General features: G+C 41.4%; 1 long non-coding RNA gene across 1 annotated transcript in view; it reads right to left on the bottom strand.

Annotated features, from left to right (window-relative positions):
* Positions 1-13,315, bottom strand: part of LOC141567271 (uncharacterized) — a 15,863-nt gene extending 2,548 nt beyond the window's left edge. The window contains exons 1-3 of the long non-coding RNA XR_012489791.1: positions 10,353-13,315; positions 8,651-8,762; positions 6,826-6,931 (exon numbers count right to left, since the gene is read on the bottom strand). This is a non-coding gene — a long non-coding RNA (uncharacterized LOC141567271). The remainder of the gene's footprint in view (positions 1-6,825; positions 6,932-8,650; positions 8,763-10,352) is intronic.
* Positions 13,316-13,412: the final 97 nt, after the last annotated feature.

Here is a 13,412-nt window from a genome sequence, read left to right as displayed (position 1 = left end):
GGAATCTAGCAATCAAGTACATGGACTTAGCCCCCCCCCTCCCATCAACGTAATGCCTCCTTTTGTTATGTTTTCTGGTGATACTAGAAATGAAGTTCATATATATTTTTAAAAATCAAGGGGCAGCCGGATGGCTCAGTTGGTTAGAACGCGGCTCTCAACAAGGTTGCCAGTTGGACTCCCGCATGGGATGGTGAGCTGTGCCCCCTGAAACTAGATTGAAAACGGCAACTGGACCTGGAGCTGAGCTGCGCCCTCCACAACTAAGATTGAAAGGATGACTTGGAGCTGATGGGTCCTGGGGAAAAGAAGACACTTGTCCAATAAAGTCCTGGAAATAAACACTGTTCCCCAGTAAAGTCCTGTTGCCCTTCCCCAACAAAAGCTTTTAAAAAAAAAATCAATACAGTGCTCTAATGTGAAGGAAATTTTACATTCCTGGAAAATTGTTCAACTTTTTTAGTCATGTGAAAAATTCTGGGCTCAAGAGGGATCCTTATGGGATGTGCAGTAATTCTTTACGAAGGACTGTTTTGTGGTGTGTGACAAGATTAGTATCTGGTCCTCACTAAACACCTCTAGTGTCTCCTAATCATTGCGATAACTAAGCCCTTCAAGGACTTCCAAAGCACCCCAAATTAAGAACTACGGGCTGATAGGATTCAAGATTCATTCTTGGAATCGGATAAGCCAAGCATCCCCTGAACAAAGTGGGTTCTGTTAGGAAGGAGGGAGAAGGGCTGCTTGGATAGGTACCCACACCTATTTTAAGCTGCCCTATGTATAGCGAACATAACAGCGGTTCCGGTTACCTACCAATAAAACGCAAACAGCCTTGAAAGGCAAAAATATTTTTCTTCAGATAGTCTCCCTTTTGTGTTGACACTGCTTGACAGGTCCCAAAGGAACGTCAAGATTTCCCTTCCTAAATTGGTCTTTCCAGTTAAATGTGCTGTTTATGGTTGCCCAAACCAAATAAACCTGGAGTGAACAAATCTTAGCAATCTTCAAAGTGCATCCAGAAACACCATCTCCACTCCTACCACTTAGTATAAGTTACTTGGATTATTCCAAGTAGTCTTCCCCACTTAAAATTCCCCCTCCTCAAGTCCCTGCTATTGTCTATCCTTAACCTTTATTTTTCTTCATAGCAATTACTACCACCTAATTTGTCCTTCCCTCACTGCTATGGTCTGAATTTCTGTGTGTCCCTCACCCCAATCCACATGTTGACACCCTAACCTCTTAAGGTGATGGTAGTAGGAAGTAGGGGCTTTGGGAAGTGATAGGTCATGAGGGTGGAACCCTCATGAAGGGGAGTAGTGTCCTTACAAAAGGCTCCAGAGGTCCCTTGTCCCCCCCTACCATGTGAGGATACAAGAAGTCTGATGTAGAAGAGGGCCCTCACCTGACCATACTGGCACCCTGACCTCAGACTTCCGGCCTCCAGAACAGAAAATTTTCTGTTTATAAGCCACCCAGTCTGTTATTTTGTTACAGCAGCCCAAAAGGACTGACAGCCACCTGTAAGCTCCAGGAGGCCAGAAACAGCTCCCAGCTATTTCCAAACAACTAGAACAAATGATACAAGCACTCAAATCTTGCATCAAATTAGTGAATGTCTCCCACTGTCCAAAACTGGGTAAAGGTCCCCTTGTTTTTAAAAGTATACCTAAGCTATGTACTCATCTGTCAAGAGTACTAGGGGCAACATACCAAACCCAGAAACTAGAACCTTACTAGTAAAGAAAAATTCCTAATTAGAGAAAGCCAAGGAGAAATTGATAGTAATGGTTAGAGGACTAAATGTGGCCAAAGTTTTCCTGGCCCAGAAAGCGGGACAGGGGGAGGGAGACAGGAGTGATCAGAATAAATTTGCACCCCTCTTTTATAGGTACAGTCCAATTCTGTTGCTGATTTTTCTATGTGATTTTGAAAAAACTTAGATTGGCTATTTACCCAGGCAGAGTTAACTTTTTCCTCACTTTATTATTTTGAGAATTTCAAACCTACTCTTAGAAAAGCTGTAAGGAAAAAAAAAGCTGTAAGAAATAGTATAATGAACACAAACACACATTTCATCTAGATTCAATTAGCATTTTGGCACATTTGCACTCCTTCACACTCACTCTTGTGCGTGCTTTATATGTTTTTTTGAACATGATGAACTTTAACCTAAATATCTCAGCACACGTCACAACAGAACATTCTCCCCAAAACTATTAAAATCAGGAAATTGAACACATATAATACTATTATCTAATATATAGCCCCTATTAAATATTTCCTAATTGTCTCAATTATATCCTCGAACTTTATTTTTCATCTAGGATCAAATCAAAGATCACACATGGCATTTAGTTGGTATATCTGCTTTTATCTAAGAATAGTTCCTTTGCCTTTATTGTCTCTTCACGACATTGACATTTTTGAAGGGTATAGGCCATCTGTTTTGCAGAATGGCCCTTTGTTTGGAGTCACCTGATGATTTCCTTGTGTTCAGAGTCATGTACACATTACTGAGGAATACTACGTAGGCGTTGAGTCTTTATCAATGCATTGTTGTCAGGGAGATGTCAGTTCTATGCTTTGCTCCATACTTCATTATAAAGAAACCTTTAATAAGTAATTTGTGGGGGTAGCCTAATTTTAAATATAACATTTATACTAGAGATTCTATCTATAGCAACAAGCAGCAAAGATAAAAGCAAGTTCGTACAGATGGTACATAAGAAGATTGAGAATGAAGAGACAACACAAATTTTGGAAATAAACTGCTTCAAGCAAAGACCCTTCACTATTTCCGATACCACTGTGACTCCATTCTTCAGCCCTAAGGCTGTTTTGTAAGGGCTCTGTCCCCTCCTCTCCTGTCCTCTAATATCTGAAGAACAATGAAGTGAGTGACAGCCCTAGAAAGAGGGTGACCTACATTAATCTGTGAACAGCATGAAGGAGGTAATTCAGCAATTACAGAAAGAACCATTGAAACAGCCATTTCAGTAGGTCAAAAACATTGACTATCAGCAATTTTGTGTGGTTAAACCTGATACATCATCATCAAAGCCACCTGCAGCAGCAGGTCAGGAAACAGAAATGTATTTTCCCATTAAAGAGGACACTGCAGCTAAACCAGCCTGTAAGTCACTACAAGCTTCAACTCTGAGTGAGATCAGGAAACAAACTATCCCACCTAAATCACAGGCTCTGAAACAGGTTCTTGTAGGCCCTGACCCAGAGTGTGCAGATTTACGGGCAATGGTGATGGAGAGTCTACACGAGGGACTTCCAGAAGTCCATAAACCACTGACTATAAAATGCAAGATTGTCAATATTAATTTTTCTAGGGAAATAGTCCATTGTTTTTACTGATTTCTTGAAGGAATCTGTGACCAAGAAAGGGTGAAGAACCATAGATTTCCTAAATGGGAAATCAATCTATAATACTTCACTGGTCTAAGTGGCTGAAATTTAAGTCATACCCTGCTAGTCTGTCCCCTCTGCCATTTGCCATCTCCTCAATCTTGCTTTTGCATTACTTAAGCATCCGTGGTCTACACTTTTCCATGAAGCCTCACTCAGCCAGTGAAACACTGGCTGTTTCACTCCAATTTTTACACTTTATTTTTTAACTTTTTAATGTTCAATATGGCAACTTCTTACACTTTTATTATATTTAACCCCACCTTTCATTAGATCATTTTGAAACAATTCCAGAAATCATAGTTTTACTCTAACATTTCAGTATGTACTTCTAAAAGGATTATTCTACAAAATAATACATCATGATCACATCTTTAAAAAAATTTAAAATTCCTCAATAGCAAACACTTGGAATGTTCGAATTTTCTCAATTGTTTCATAACTTTTCCAACTGCTGAACAGTCAGGAGCCAAATAATAGCCACACCCTATACTGGTTGATAAGTCTTTTTCAAACTATAGGTTTCCCTCCCTGTTTTGTTTTTTTTTTCTTTTGAATTTTTATAAGAGTTTATCTGAGCCAGACTGACGACATATTCCGGGGAGCAAGAACTCAAGTGCTCCCTAGGTTTCCCTGCCTTTTCCCCCTGCTTTGCAATTTATTTGTTGAAGAAACTGGGCTACTGGTCCTGTAATCTCCTACATTCTACGTTGCACAGATTGTACTCCCATGAGGTCATTTAACATGCTCTTCCATCCCTGCTTGATCTGATTCAAGTTCAGGTTTTTGACAAGAATAGGTGGTGTGTCCTTCCATCAGTGTGTACATAATGCTGGTTGGCTCTACTGTGATGTTAGCAGTCACTGAAGATCATTACCTAGACCTCTAATTTCATTAATGGTATACTACTCTACTTCTAGCTTTTCTTCATTTTCTAGTTGGAATACCTCTACAGTGAGAAACTTCCCCTTAGATACAGTTTATATGGAAAAGGCTTCTTTATGTACCTGTTTTCAGAATGAGTTGGTTCTACAGTATTAGTTAAAGGTGAGGGCAGCAGGTTAGCTCAGTTGGTTAGAGCACGGTGCTCTTAACAAGGTTGCCAGTTCAATCCCCGCATGGGCCACTGTGAGCTGCACCCTCCACAACTAGATTGAAACAACTACTTGAGTTGGAGGTGGTGGGCCCTGGAAAAACATACCTTAAAAAAGAAAAAAAGGTGAGACCAATGCAGCTTCTTGGGTGTCACTGTGAACGCATGGATTTTAACTTATTTTTTGTGTTTCATTTCATTGCAGTTGTTCTTTTTCAAAGATTTTATTGGGGAAGGGGAACAGGACTTTATTGGGGAACAGTGTGTACTTCTGGGACTTTTCCAAGTCAAGTTGTTGTCCTTTCAGTCTTAGTTGTGGAGGGCGCAGCTCAGCTCCAGGTCCAGTTGCCATTGCTAGTTGCAGGGGCCGCAGCCCACCATCCCTTGCAGGAGTGGAGGAGTCTAACAAGGCAACCTTGTGGTTGAGAGTCCGTGCTCCAACTAACTGAGCCACCCATCCGCCCTGCAGTTGTTCTTAATGAAGCTCAAATTCCTCTAACTTTTGCCTCTAGGAGCTTCTTTCTTTTGGCCCTTGAGTTCTTTTGCCAAGATCCTAGTAGTCAAGGACAGTCTCCTCAATAAATAATATTGAGAAAACTGGACCACTGTCTTACACCATACACAAAAATGAACTCAAAATGGATTAAAGACTGTAAGACCTGAAACCATAAAATTCCTAGAAGGAAACAGGTGGTAAGCTCTATGATATAGGTCTTGGTGATATTTTGGATTTGATACCAAAAACAAAAATAAGCAAATGGGACTACATCAAACTAAAAAGCTGCACAGCAAAGTATCCCAACAAAATAAAAAGGCAACCTATGGAATGGAAGAAAAATACTTGCAAATCGTATGTCTGGTAATGGGTTAATATCCAAAACATATAAAGAACTCATACAACTCAATAGCATAAAAACAAACAAACAATCCAATCAAAAATATGCAGAGGATCTGAACAGGCATTTTTCCAAAGACATACAGATGGTCAACAGGTACATGAAAAGGTGTTCAACATCACTAATCATCCGGAAAATACAAATCAAAGTCACAATGGGATATTACACCTGTTAGAATGGCTATTATAAAAAAGACAAGAAATAACAAGTGTTGGCAAGGATGTGGAGAAAAGGGAACACTTATGCACTGTTGGTGGGAATGTAAATTGGTGCAGCCACTATGGAAAACAGTGGAGGGTTCTCAAAAAAATTAAACTATGATATGATCCAGTAATTCCACTTCTGGATATTTATCCAAAGAAAACAAAAACACTAATTCAAAATGATATATGCACCCCCATGTTAATTGCAGCATTATTTATGAGTCAAGATATGGAAACAACTGAAGTGCCTATTGATGGATGAATGGATAAAGGAGATGTGAAACACACACACACACACACACACATGCACACACACACACAAAATTGAATACTATTCAGCAATACAAAAAGAATGAAATCTTGCCATTTGTGATAACATGTATGGACTTTGAGGGCATTATGCTAAGTGAAATTAGTCAGACAGAGAAAGACAAATACCTTATGATCTCACTTACATATAGAAACTTAAAAAACAAAACAAAAAACAAAGTTCACAGATACAGAGAATTGGTTGTTGCCAGAGTAGGGGTAAGGGTGGTGGGGGTGGAAGTGGGAGCTGGTGGGGGTGGGCAAAATGGGTGAAGGGGGTCAAAGTGTACAAACTTCCATAAAATAAGTCTAGGGGATATAATATACAGCATGGTGACTATAGTTAATAATACTATAATGTGTATTTGAAAGGTGCTAAGAGAGTAGATCTTAAAAGTTCTCATCACAAAAAAAAGAATTGGTAACTATGTATGATGACTGATGTTAACTAGACTTAATGTGATCATTTCACAACTTATACAAATATCAAATCATTATGTTGCACATCTGAAATGCTGTATGTCAATTATACCTCAATAAAAAACAAAAAGTACTGAGTACTTTTTAAAAAGACCCTAACAGTCTTTGTTTATTGCCTTTCTTACTGATATAACAAGGTATTGCAGGCTGTTATTCATTTCTACCTCAGTCCTGTAAATAGCCACTTCTTTTATACTGTCATCTATTTAAATTTCCTATGTTCTTTCTTCCTCTAAAAAAAGACTAAATTTAAGGACTGCATTACATCGAAAATTTTTCAGCGTTTCATGCCTGTGCTGGACAAAACAATGGTACACATTAATATTTATGGAATTGAACTAAAAGATTAGCATCTGTCTAGCTATTCAACAAGTATCCTATTGAGCCAAAAAAGGCACCACTGAAAACATTAAGCACTTACCTTCTCCCCAGGTGGTCCAAGGGCATGGTTCTGTTTCACCCTAATTATTCTTTCATGTTATGGGAAGACCTACTCCAGCTAGTGAGGGCTCCCTAGAACAGGGATTCTAAAAAAAGAAAAAAATTTTTTTTTCTAAAACTGAACGAATGAGAAAAAAATTCTGTGCATTATTTTCTTAACGTTGAAAATCATTACAGGGTAAAGCATTTAATGGCCTATCTGCTTAATTTAACAAATCTACAAATTCGTGTAAAGATGTTTGGTAAAGAAGTCATTTAGAGAGGAAATTGCTGTCATTCCTTACTTGTAGTCCTCCCTCCCACTGAAGGGTTACATTTCACCACCAGGGTGTCCACAGGGAAGAAAATGATACCTTACACTTGCCCATTTCAAGTCACTTACACACACACACTGAGCTCCATAGTTAAGTTAAGCAACTATGTCTTATGTCAATTTACACAAATCTTAAATCTTTTTGAGTTTTATCTTGTACTACCATAGCTTAGGTCTTCTTCATTGGCTTTTACTTACTGTAAGATTTATTTTTTTAAGGGTGGAATCTACAAAACTGCATTCCTCAAATTCATTATGCTTTAAGTATAGCCAGGAACTTGAGGGCAAACTAGACATTCCTTTATTGATCTCCATCTACTTCGTGAAGTTGTAAATCCTTTAGAGATAGTCTAATCTAGAGATTTTTCAAATTATTTTTCACTTTTCTAAGCACAGAAACATTTCTTTTAACAAAGTCTTATATGTAACTCTTTGAGGATAAGGGGCAGGGAAAACACAGGTAACTATTAAGATACCCAAGAGAAGTCATTCACTCTACTAATACAGAGGGTGCCAAAAACACATATACACATTTTAAGAAAGGAAAAAAACTGTATTAAAATTGTAATAATACATATCGATAACAAAAGATAAATACAAGTCATGTGTATACAGTTTTTTGGGACCCCTGATATACTTATGGTATGTAAATACCCAGTATTTTAAACTCTAACTCTGAAAAATTCCAAATTTCTAACAACTATTAACACAATAGCCACTAAAGCAGGGGGGAAGATCCCAGAGACATATTTCACTGGCTCCCTCTTTCCAACAGGAAAAAAAAATCCTGGCCGGCCCAGTGGCTCAGACGGTTGGAGCTCCATGCTCCTAACGCCGAAGGCTGCCGGTTCGATTCCCACATGGGCCAGTGGGCTCTCAACCACAAGGTTGCCAGTTCAATCCCGTGAGTCCCGCAAGGGATGGTGGGCTCCGTCCCCTGCAGCTGAGATTGGGCACGGCACCTTGAGCTGAGCTGCCTCCCGCATGGCTCAGTTGGTTGGAGCACGGGCTCTCAACCATAAGGTTGCCAGTTCGATTCCTCGAATCCTACAAGGGATGGTGGGCAGCGCCCCCTGCAACTAAAGATTGAACATGGCACCTTGAGCTGAGCTGCCACTGAGCTCCCAGATGGCTCAGTTGGTTGGAGTGTGTCCTCTCAACCACAAGGTTGCTGGTTTGACTCCCGCAAGGGATGGTGGGCTGTGCCCCCTGCAACTAGCAATGGCAACTGGACCTGGAGCTGAGCTGTGCCCTCCACAACTAAGACTGAAAGGACAACAACTTGTCGCTGAACGGCACCCTCCACAACTAGGATTGAAAGGACAACAACTTGACTTGGAAAAAAAGTCCTGGAAGTACGCACTGTTCCCCAATAAAGTCCTGTTCCCCTTCCTCAATAAAATCTTAAAAAAAAACCCAAAACAAACAAACAAAAAATCCTTAGAAACTGTACTATGAAAAAAAAAGAAACTGTACTATGAATCTGCTGTACCTTTAGTCTCTCAACTTTATTTTCTGCAGGAAAACGATGAATGTGTCACAGGTCCTCAACAAATGAGTATGGAGAAAGACAAACACCATATGATCTCACTTATATGTGGAATCTAAAGAAAAGAATAAGTGAATGAACTAATCAGAAACAGTTTCAGAGACATAGAGGAAAAACTGAGGGTTGCTTGGTGAGGGTGGGGTTGGGGATAAGGGGGAAGGTGAGGGGATTAGAAAGCAGTCAGTAACCACAAGATTGCCACGGGGTCACAAAAGTTAATTTGGGGAATGTAATCAATAATGTTGTAAAGATTTTGTAGGGTATCCGATAGACACTTGTCTCCTTAGGGAGACCACCTCAGGGATGATGTAGATGCCTGATTGCTGCATTGTACACCTAAAGCTGAAGCTGAACAATAATGAATGTCAACTACAAGTTTATATATATATATATATATATATATATATATATATATATATATATATATACACACACATATATATGTATATATATACACATATATATACATACATATATATATATATACAGATGTATATACTTACAAAAGCGGAGTACAGCATTAGGAATAGAGACAGTGGAAACGTAATGGCTGTGTGCGATGTCAGAGGGACAGTGGATGGAGGGAGGGGGGTTGACACAGTGTGAGGGATATAAATGATAAATGTCTAAGTATTACTTTGTCTTGTGCGCCTGAAACTAATAAAAAAAAAAGTATGGAAAATAGTGAATGTGGACAAAACAAATTAGGAGAAACTAAAAAGAGACCTAACATTCACCGATGACATGTGCTTGCTATAAACAGGACTAGACACTTTACACAAGTTATTTAATCCAACAACAGTCCCACAAAATAGGCAGCATCCCCATTTAACAGAAAGGAAACTGAGACCCTGTGAGATTGAAGAAGTGACTTGCCCAAGGTAAGGAGCAGAGTCAGGATTCGACCCTTCTGCTGCCTAACTCCAGAGGTCTTTCCTTTAACAATCCCATCAAATTCTGGAAGAGCCCTTAATAAACCTTCCCACAACCATCCCTTCCCTGTCTTCTTCACCTTGGCTACTCTTGAGCTGGCCTTCACATTAGCAACTAATGATCTCATTCTGTACCTAACAACACTGCACTCTCAAGATACTGGTGTGCTAGGGCTGGCCCGGTGGCTCAGGTGGTTAGAGCTCCGAGCTCCTAACGCCGAAGGCTGCTGGTTCGATTCCCACATGGGCCAGTGGGCTCTCAAACCACAAGGTTGCTGGTTTGACTCCTTGACTCCCACAAGGGATGGTGGGCTGCGCCCCCTGCAACTAACAATGGCAACTGGACCTGGAGCTGAGCTGCGCCTTCCACAACTACCATTGAAAGGACAGCAACTTAACTTGGAAAAAATCCTGGAAATATACAGTTCCCCAATAAAGTCCTGCCAATAAAGTCCTGTTCCCCTTCCCCAATAAAATCTTTAAAAAAAAAAGTTATTAAAAAAAAGATATTGGTGTGCTAAATATCAAAACAATCCATCCCTCTCCTCTCACCCACTATAGATGACACAGATGTCACCTATACCTCAATACAGTATTTAACTTTATTACTTAACATTAGGGTTGGGGAAGTTCTGAGGTAATCAAGTATAAATCCTTCATTTTTCAGAGGACAACCTGTGTGCCATATGGCATTTTGAAAAAATCTGTATCACCTTTATATTATCATAGGAGGTTCCTCCAGGACACTGGCTGGTCATGGTCCCATTTAAAAAGGCTCTTTGGGGGGCCAGATGGCTCTGTTGGTTACTGCGTGAGCTCTGAACAGGGTTGCCGGTCTGATTCCCACATGGGCCAGTGAGCTGTGCCCTCCACAACTAGATTGAAGACAACGAGCTGCTGCTGAACTTCCGCAGGGGCGGCTGGATGGCTCAGTTGATTAGAGCGTGAGCTCTCAACAGCAAGGTTGCTGGTTCAATTCCCACATGGGATGGTGGGCTGTGCCCCCTGCAACTAAGATTGAAAACGGTGACTGGACTTGGAGCTGAGCTGTGCCCTCCCCAACTACATTGAAGGAGAATGACTTAGAGCTGATGGGCCCTGGAGAAACACATCGTTCCCCAATATTCCCCCAATAAATCTTTAAAAATAAATAAACAAATAAAAAGAAAGGCTCTTTGGGGGCGACCAGCCAGTTAGCTCAGTTGGTTCGAGTGCAGTGCTCTTAACAAGGTTGCCAGTTCGATCCTCACATGGGCCATGTGAGCTGTGCCCTCCACAACTAGACTGAAACAACTACTTGACTTGGAGCTGATGGATCCTGGAAAAACACACTTAAATATATTTAAGTTTAAAAAAAAAGGTTCTTTGCTGAAGGAAATAGCATCCCTGTTCTATTCCTCCCAATTCTCTTCTGCTAGAGATCCATGTCAGCCTTTGCCTCTAAGGCACTGATTTCCAATAATAAATGCAGAGATGGTGAATTTGCAGTAACTACATAGGCAAGTAACCTTTGGGGGCTACAGTTAAACTGCCTGGGTTTAGACTATTCTAAAAAGCAAGTTGCATATCTTGGCAATCACCAAATTTCAAGGATTCAATAGTTGACAAACAACAATTCTACCTGGAATGTCACCATGTTTGCTTTTTTATGAATCACGCAGAAAAGCACACCTGTGAGCTTCTAGAAAGCCTGGGAGGCCATCAAACACAGACTTGAAGCAACACTACACACTTGAAAATGAGCAGGAAAGGTAGACCAAAGCGATCTAGTATAGAAAGTAGGAATCGGGGCAGAGGAATGAAGTAGGGAAAAGCTAGGGACATGGCAGATACCTAGTCAGTTAGTAACCAGTATTTATGGCTATTTACTTTAAGAAGGCCCATTACTAAGCGCAGTGAATGGCACACAGAAGTACAATAAATATTATGTAATGAGAGAACATATGCTGAGAATTACAAAATGGAACCTAAAGAAGAGATTCTATCCTGGGAGTTCATTTGCTGCGGGGGAAAAAAGACTTGCCCTATAGAAGTCTGTGTCCTCATCCAATGGAAATACAGGTAATGGGACTGTTGCATGATAAAATGCACTGGACACTGATCATGGAGTCTGGAAGCCATAAACTAGCTGTGTGACTCTAAGCAAGTCCATTTCACCTTTCTTTGCCTCAGTTTCCCAATCTATGAAATAGGGGTAATACCCCCATCTCCAAAGTGTGGTCACAAAAACATGCAAAAAGATTCAAAGCCCACACACGTGCAGTTGCCTGACATGACCATTTGCTTGTCTCATAAGCAATCTCAAACTTAACAGACCCAAGATTAAATATTCAATGATCTGTTCTTCTTTCCCATCTCAGGAAATGTAACCATTTCAGTACTCTGGGAGCCATTCTTCCTCTTCCTTCACATCCAACCCATCACCCAGTCCCATACATACTAACCCCCACATATTCACTTCCCTCTGCACTGTCATCACCCTAGTTAAGCTACAATTATCTCCCACATGAATCACTGCGCAGCCAAAATGATACCCAGGCTACCGCTTTGCTCTCTCCAATTCAAGCAGACCTGTCTACTTTAGAAAACGTAACTATACCTTCAGGTCACCTCCCCACCTCTAAACTCTTTAAGGTGCGCATTGTTCTCACAAGAGGCCTAACTCCTAACCTGGCTTTCAAGGCCCTACATGCTCTGTCTCCTGCCTCCTTCTTAAGCCATTTTTCCCATCCCTGACTTTGCTCCAGCACACCGGCTTTTTCGTAGTTCTCCAAAAGTGTCATGCTCCTTCCCGACAAACTCCTACTCATCCTTTGGGTCTCACTCCAGCGTTGGGCCCTCTTTCATTACACTCTCACAGCGGTCTTAAGTATTTATGTATTTGTGCAGTTATTTTATTACACAAAAGTATAAAATTACAAACGGTTATAAACCCAACTAAACTGAAAACTCCACGAAGGTCAGCACTGTTATCTGTTTGGTTCACTTCAGTATCCTCTGGAAAACCGGATCTTGCACACAGTTTGGGCCCAAATATTTGAATGAACCCAGCTGACGTGAAGAGAAACATAAAGTAGCCTACTGAAAAATCCTAACTCAAAAAAATAAAGTTCTATCTTCTACAGCTGCCCATTTTGCTTCAACACTCTCCCCATCTCCACTCTCAACAGCTCAGACCAAACCCTTCGAGGGATCAGATACCTCACGTCTCCAACCTAAGGCAGCCCGTTTTCTACCCCTGCCCCCCATAAAGTCCCGGGTCCAAAGTGAACACGTCTTAGGACCAGGGCGAGACAGAACGTGCCTCTTTTGCCCCTGCGGGTGGCGGGGTCCCAGACCCCCCGGGGGAAGTTTCTTAATCCAGACACCGAGTCTGGCCGAGAGTCTGAACTACAGTCCAGACAGCCGTGATGCACGCAGGCTGGAGCACTTCGTCAGCTGTGAAGGCGCGCGGCGCTTGAGGCTTCTCAGGCGCAATTCAAACCGCACTGGCTCGACCTGAGGGCACAGCCGCGCGTCGCAGACCATTAGAAGTCCGTTCCATTCAAGAAGGAGGGATGGAAAACAGGAAGACCCACGCACCTCGCCCTTTAAGAAACGCCCCCATTCGAGCCTGGCAGGGTTCTAAGTAAATCCTCGCGAGAGCCACCGGCTTCCGCCCGCTTCCTCCTCTCGGCTCGCCGAGCCGGAAAACAGACAGTACTTCCCCGCCCCCGGCCTTACCTCACAAGGCAGCGCGGCCCAGCTGTGGCCAATCGGTAAGCTCATTGTAG

The sequence above is a fragment of the Rhinolophus sinicus genome, linkage group LG10, assembly GCF_036562045.2.
Source record: "Rhinolophus sinicus isolate RSC01 linkage group LG10, ASM3656204v1, whole genome shotgun sequence".
Lineage (NCBI taxonomy): Eukaryota > Metazoa > Chordata > Mammalia > Chiroptera > Rhinolophidae > Rhinolophus > Rhinolophus sinicus.
The sequence above is the reverse complement of the archived record's forward strand: the minus strand, read 5'-3'. Positions and strand labels throughout refer to the sequence as shown.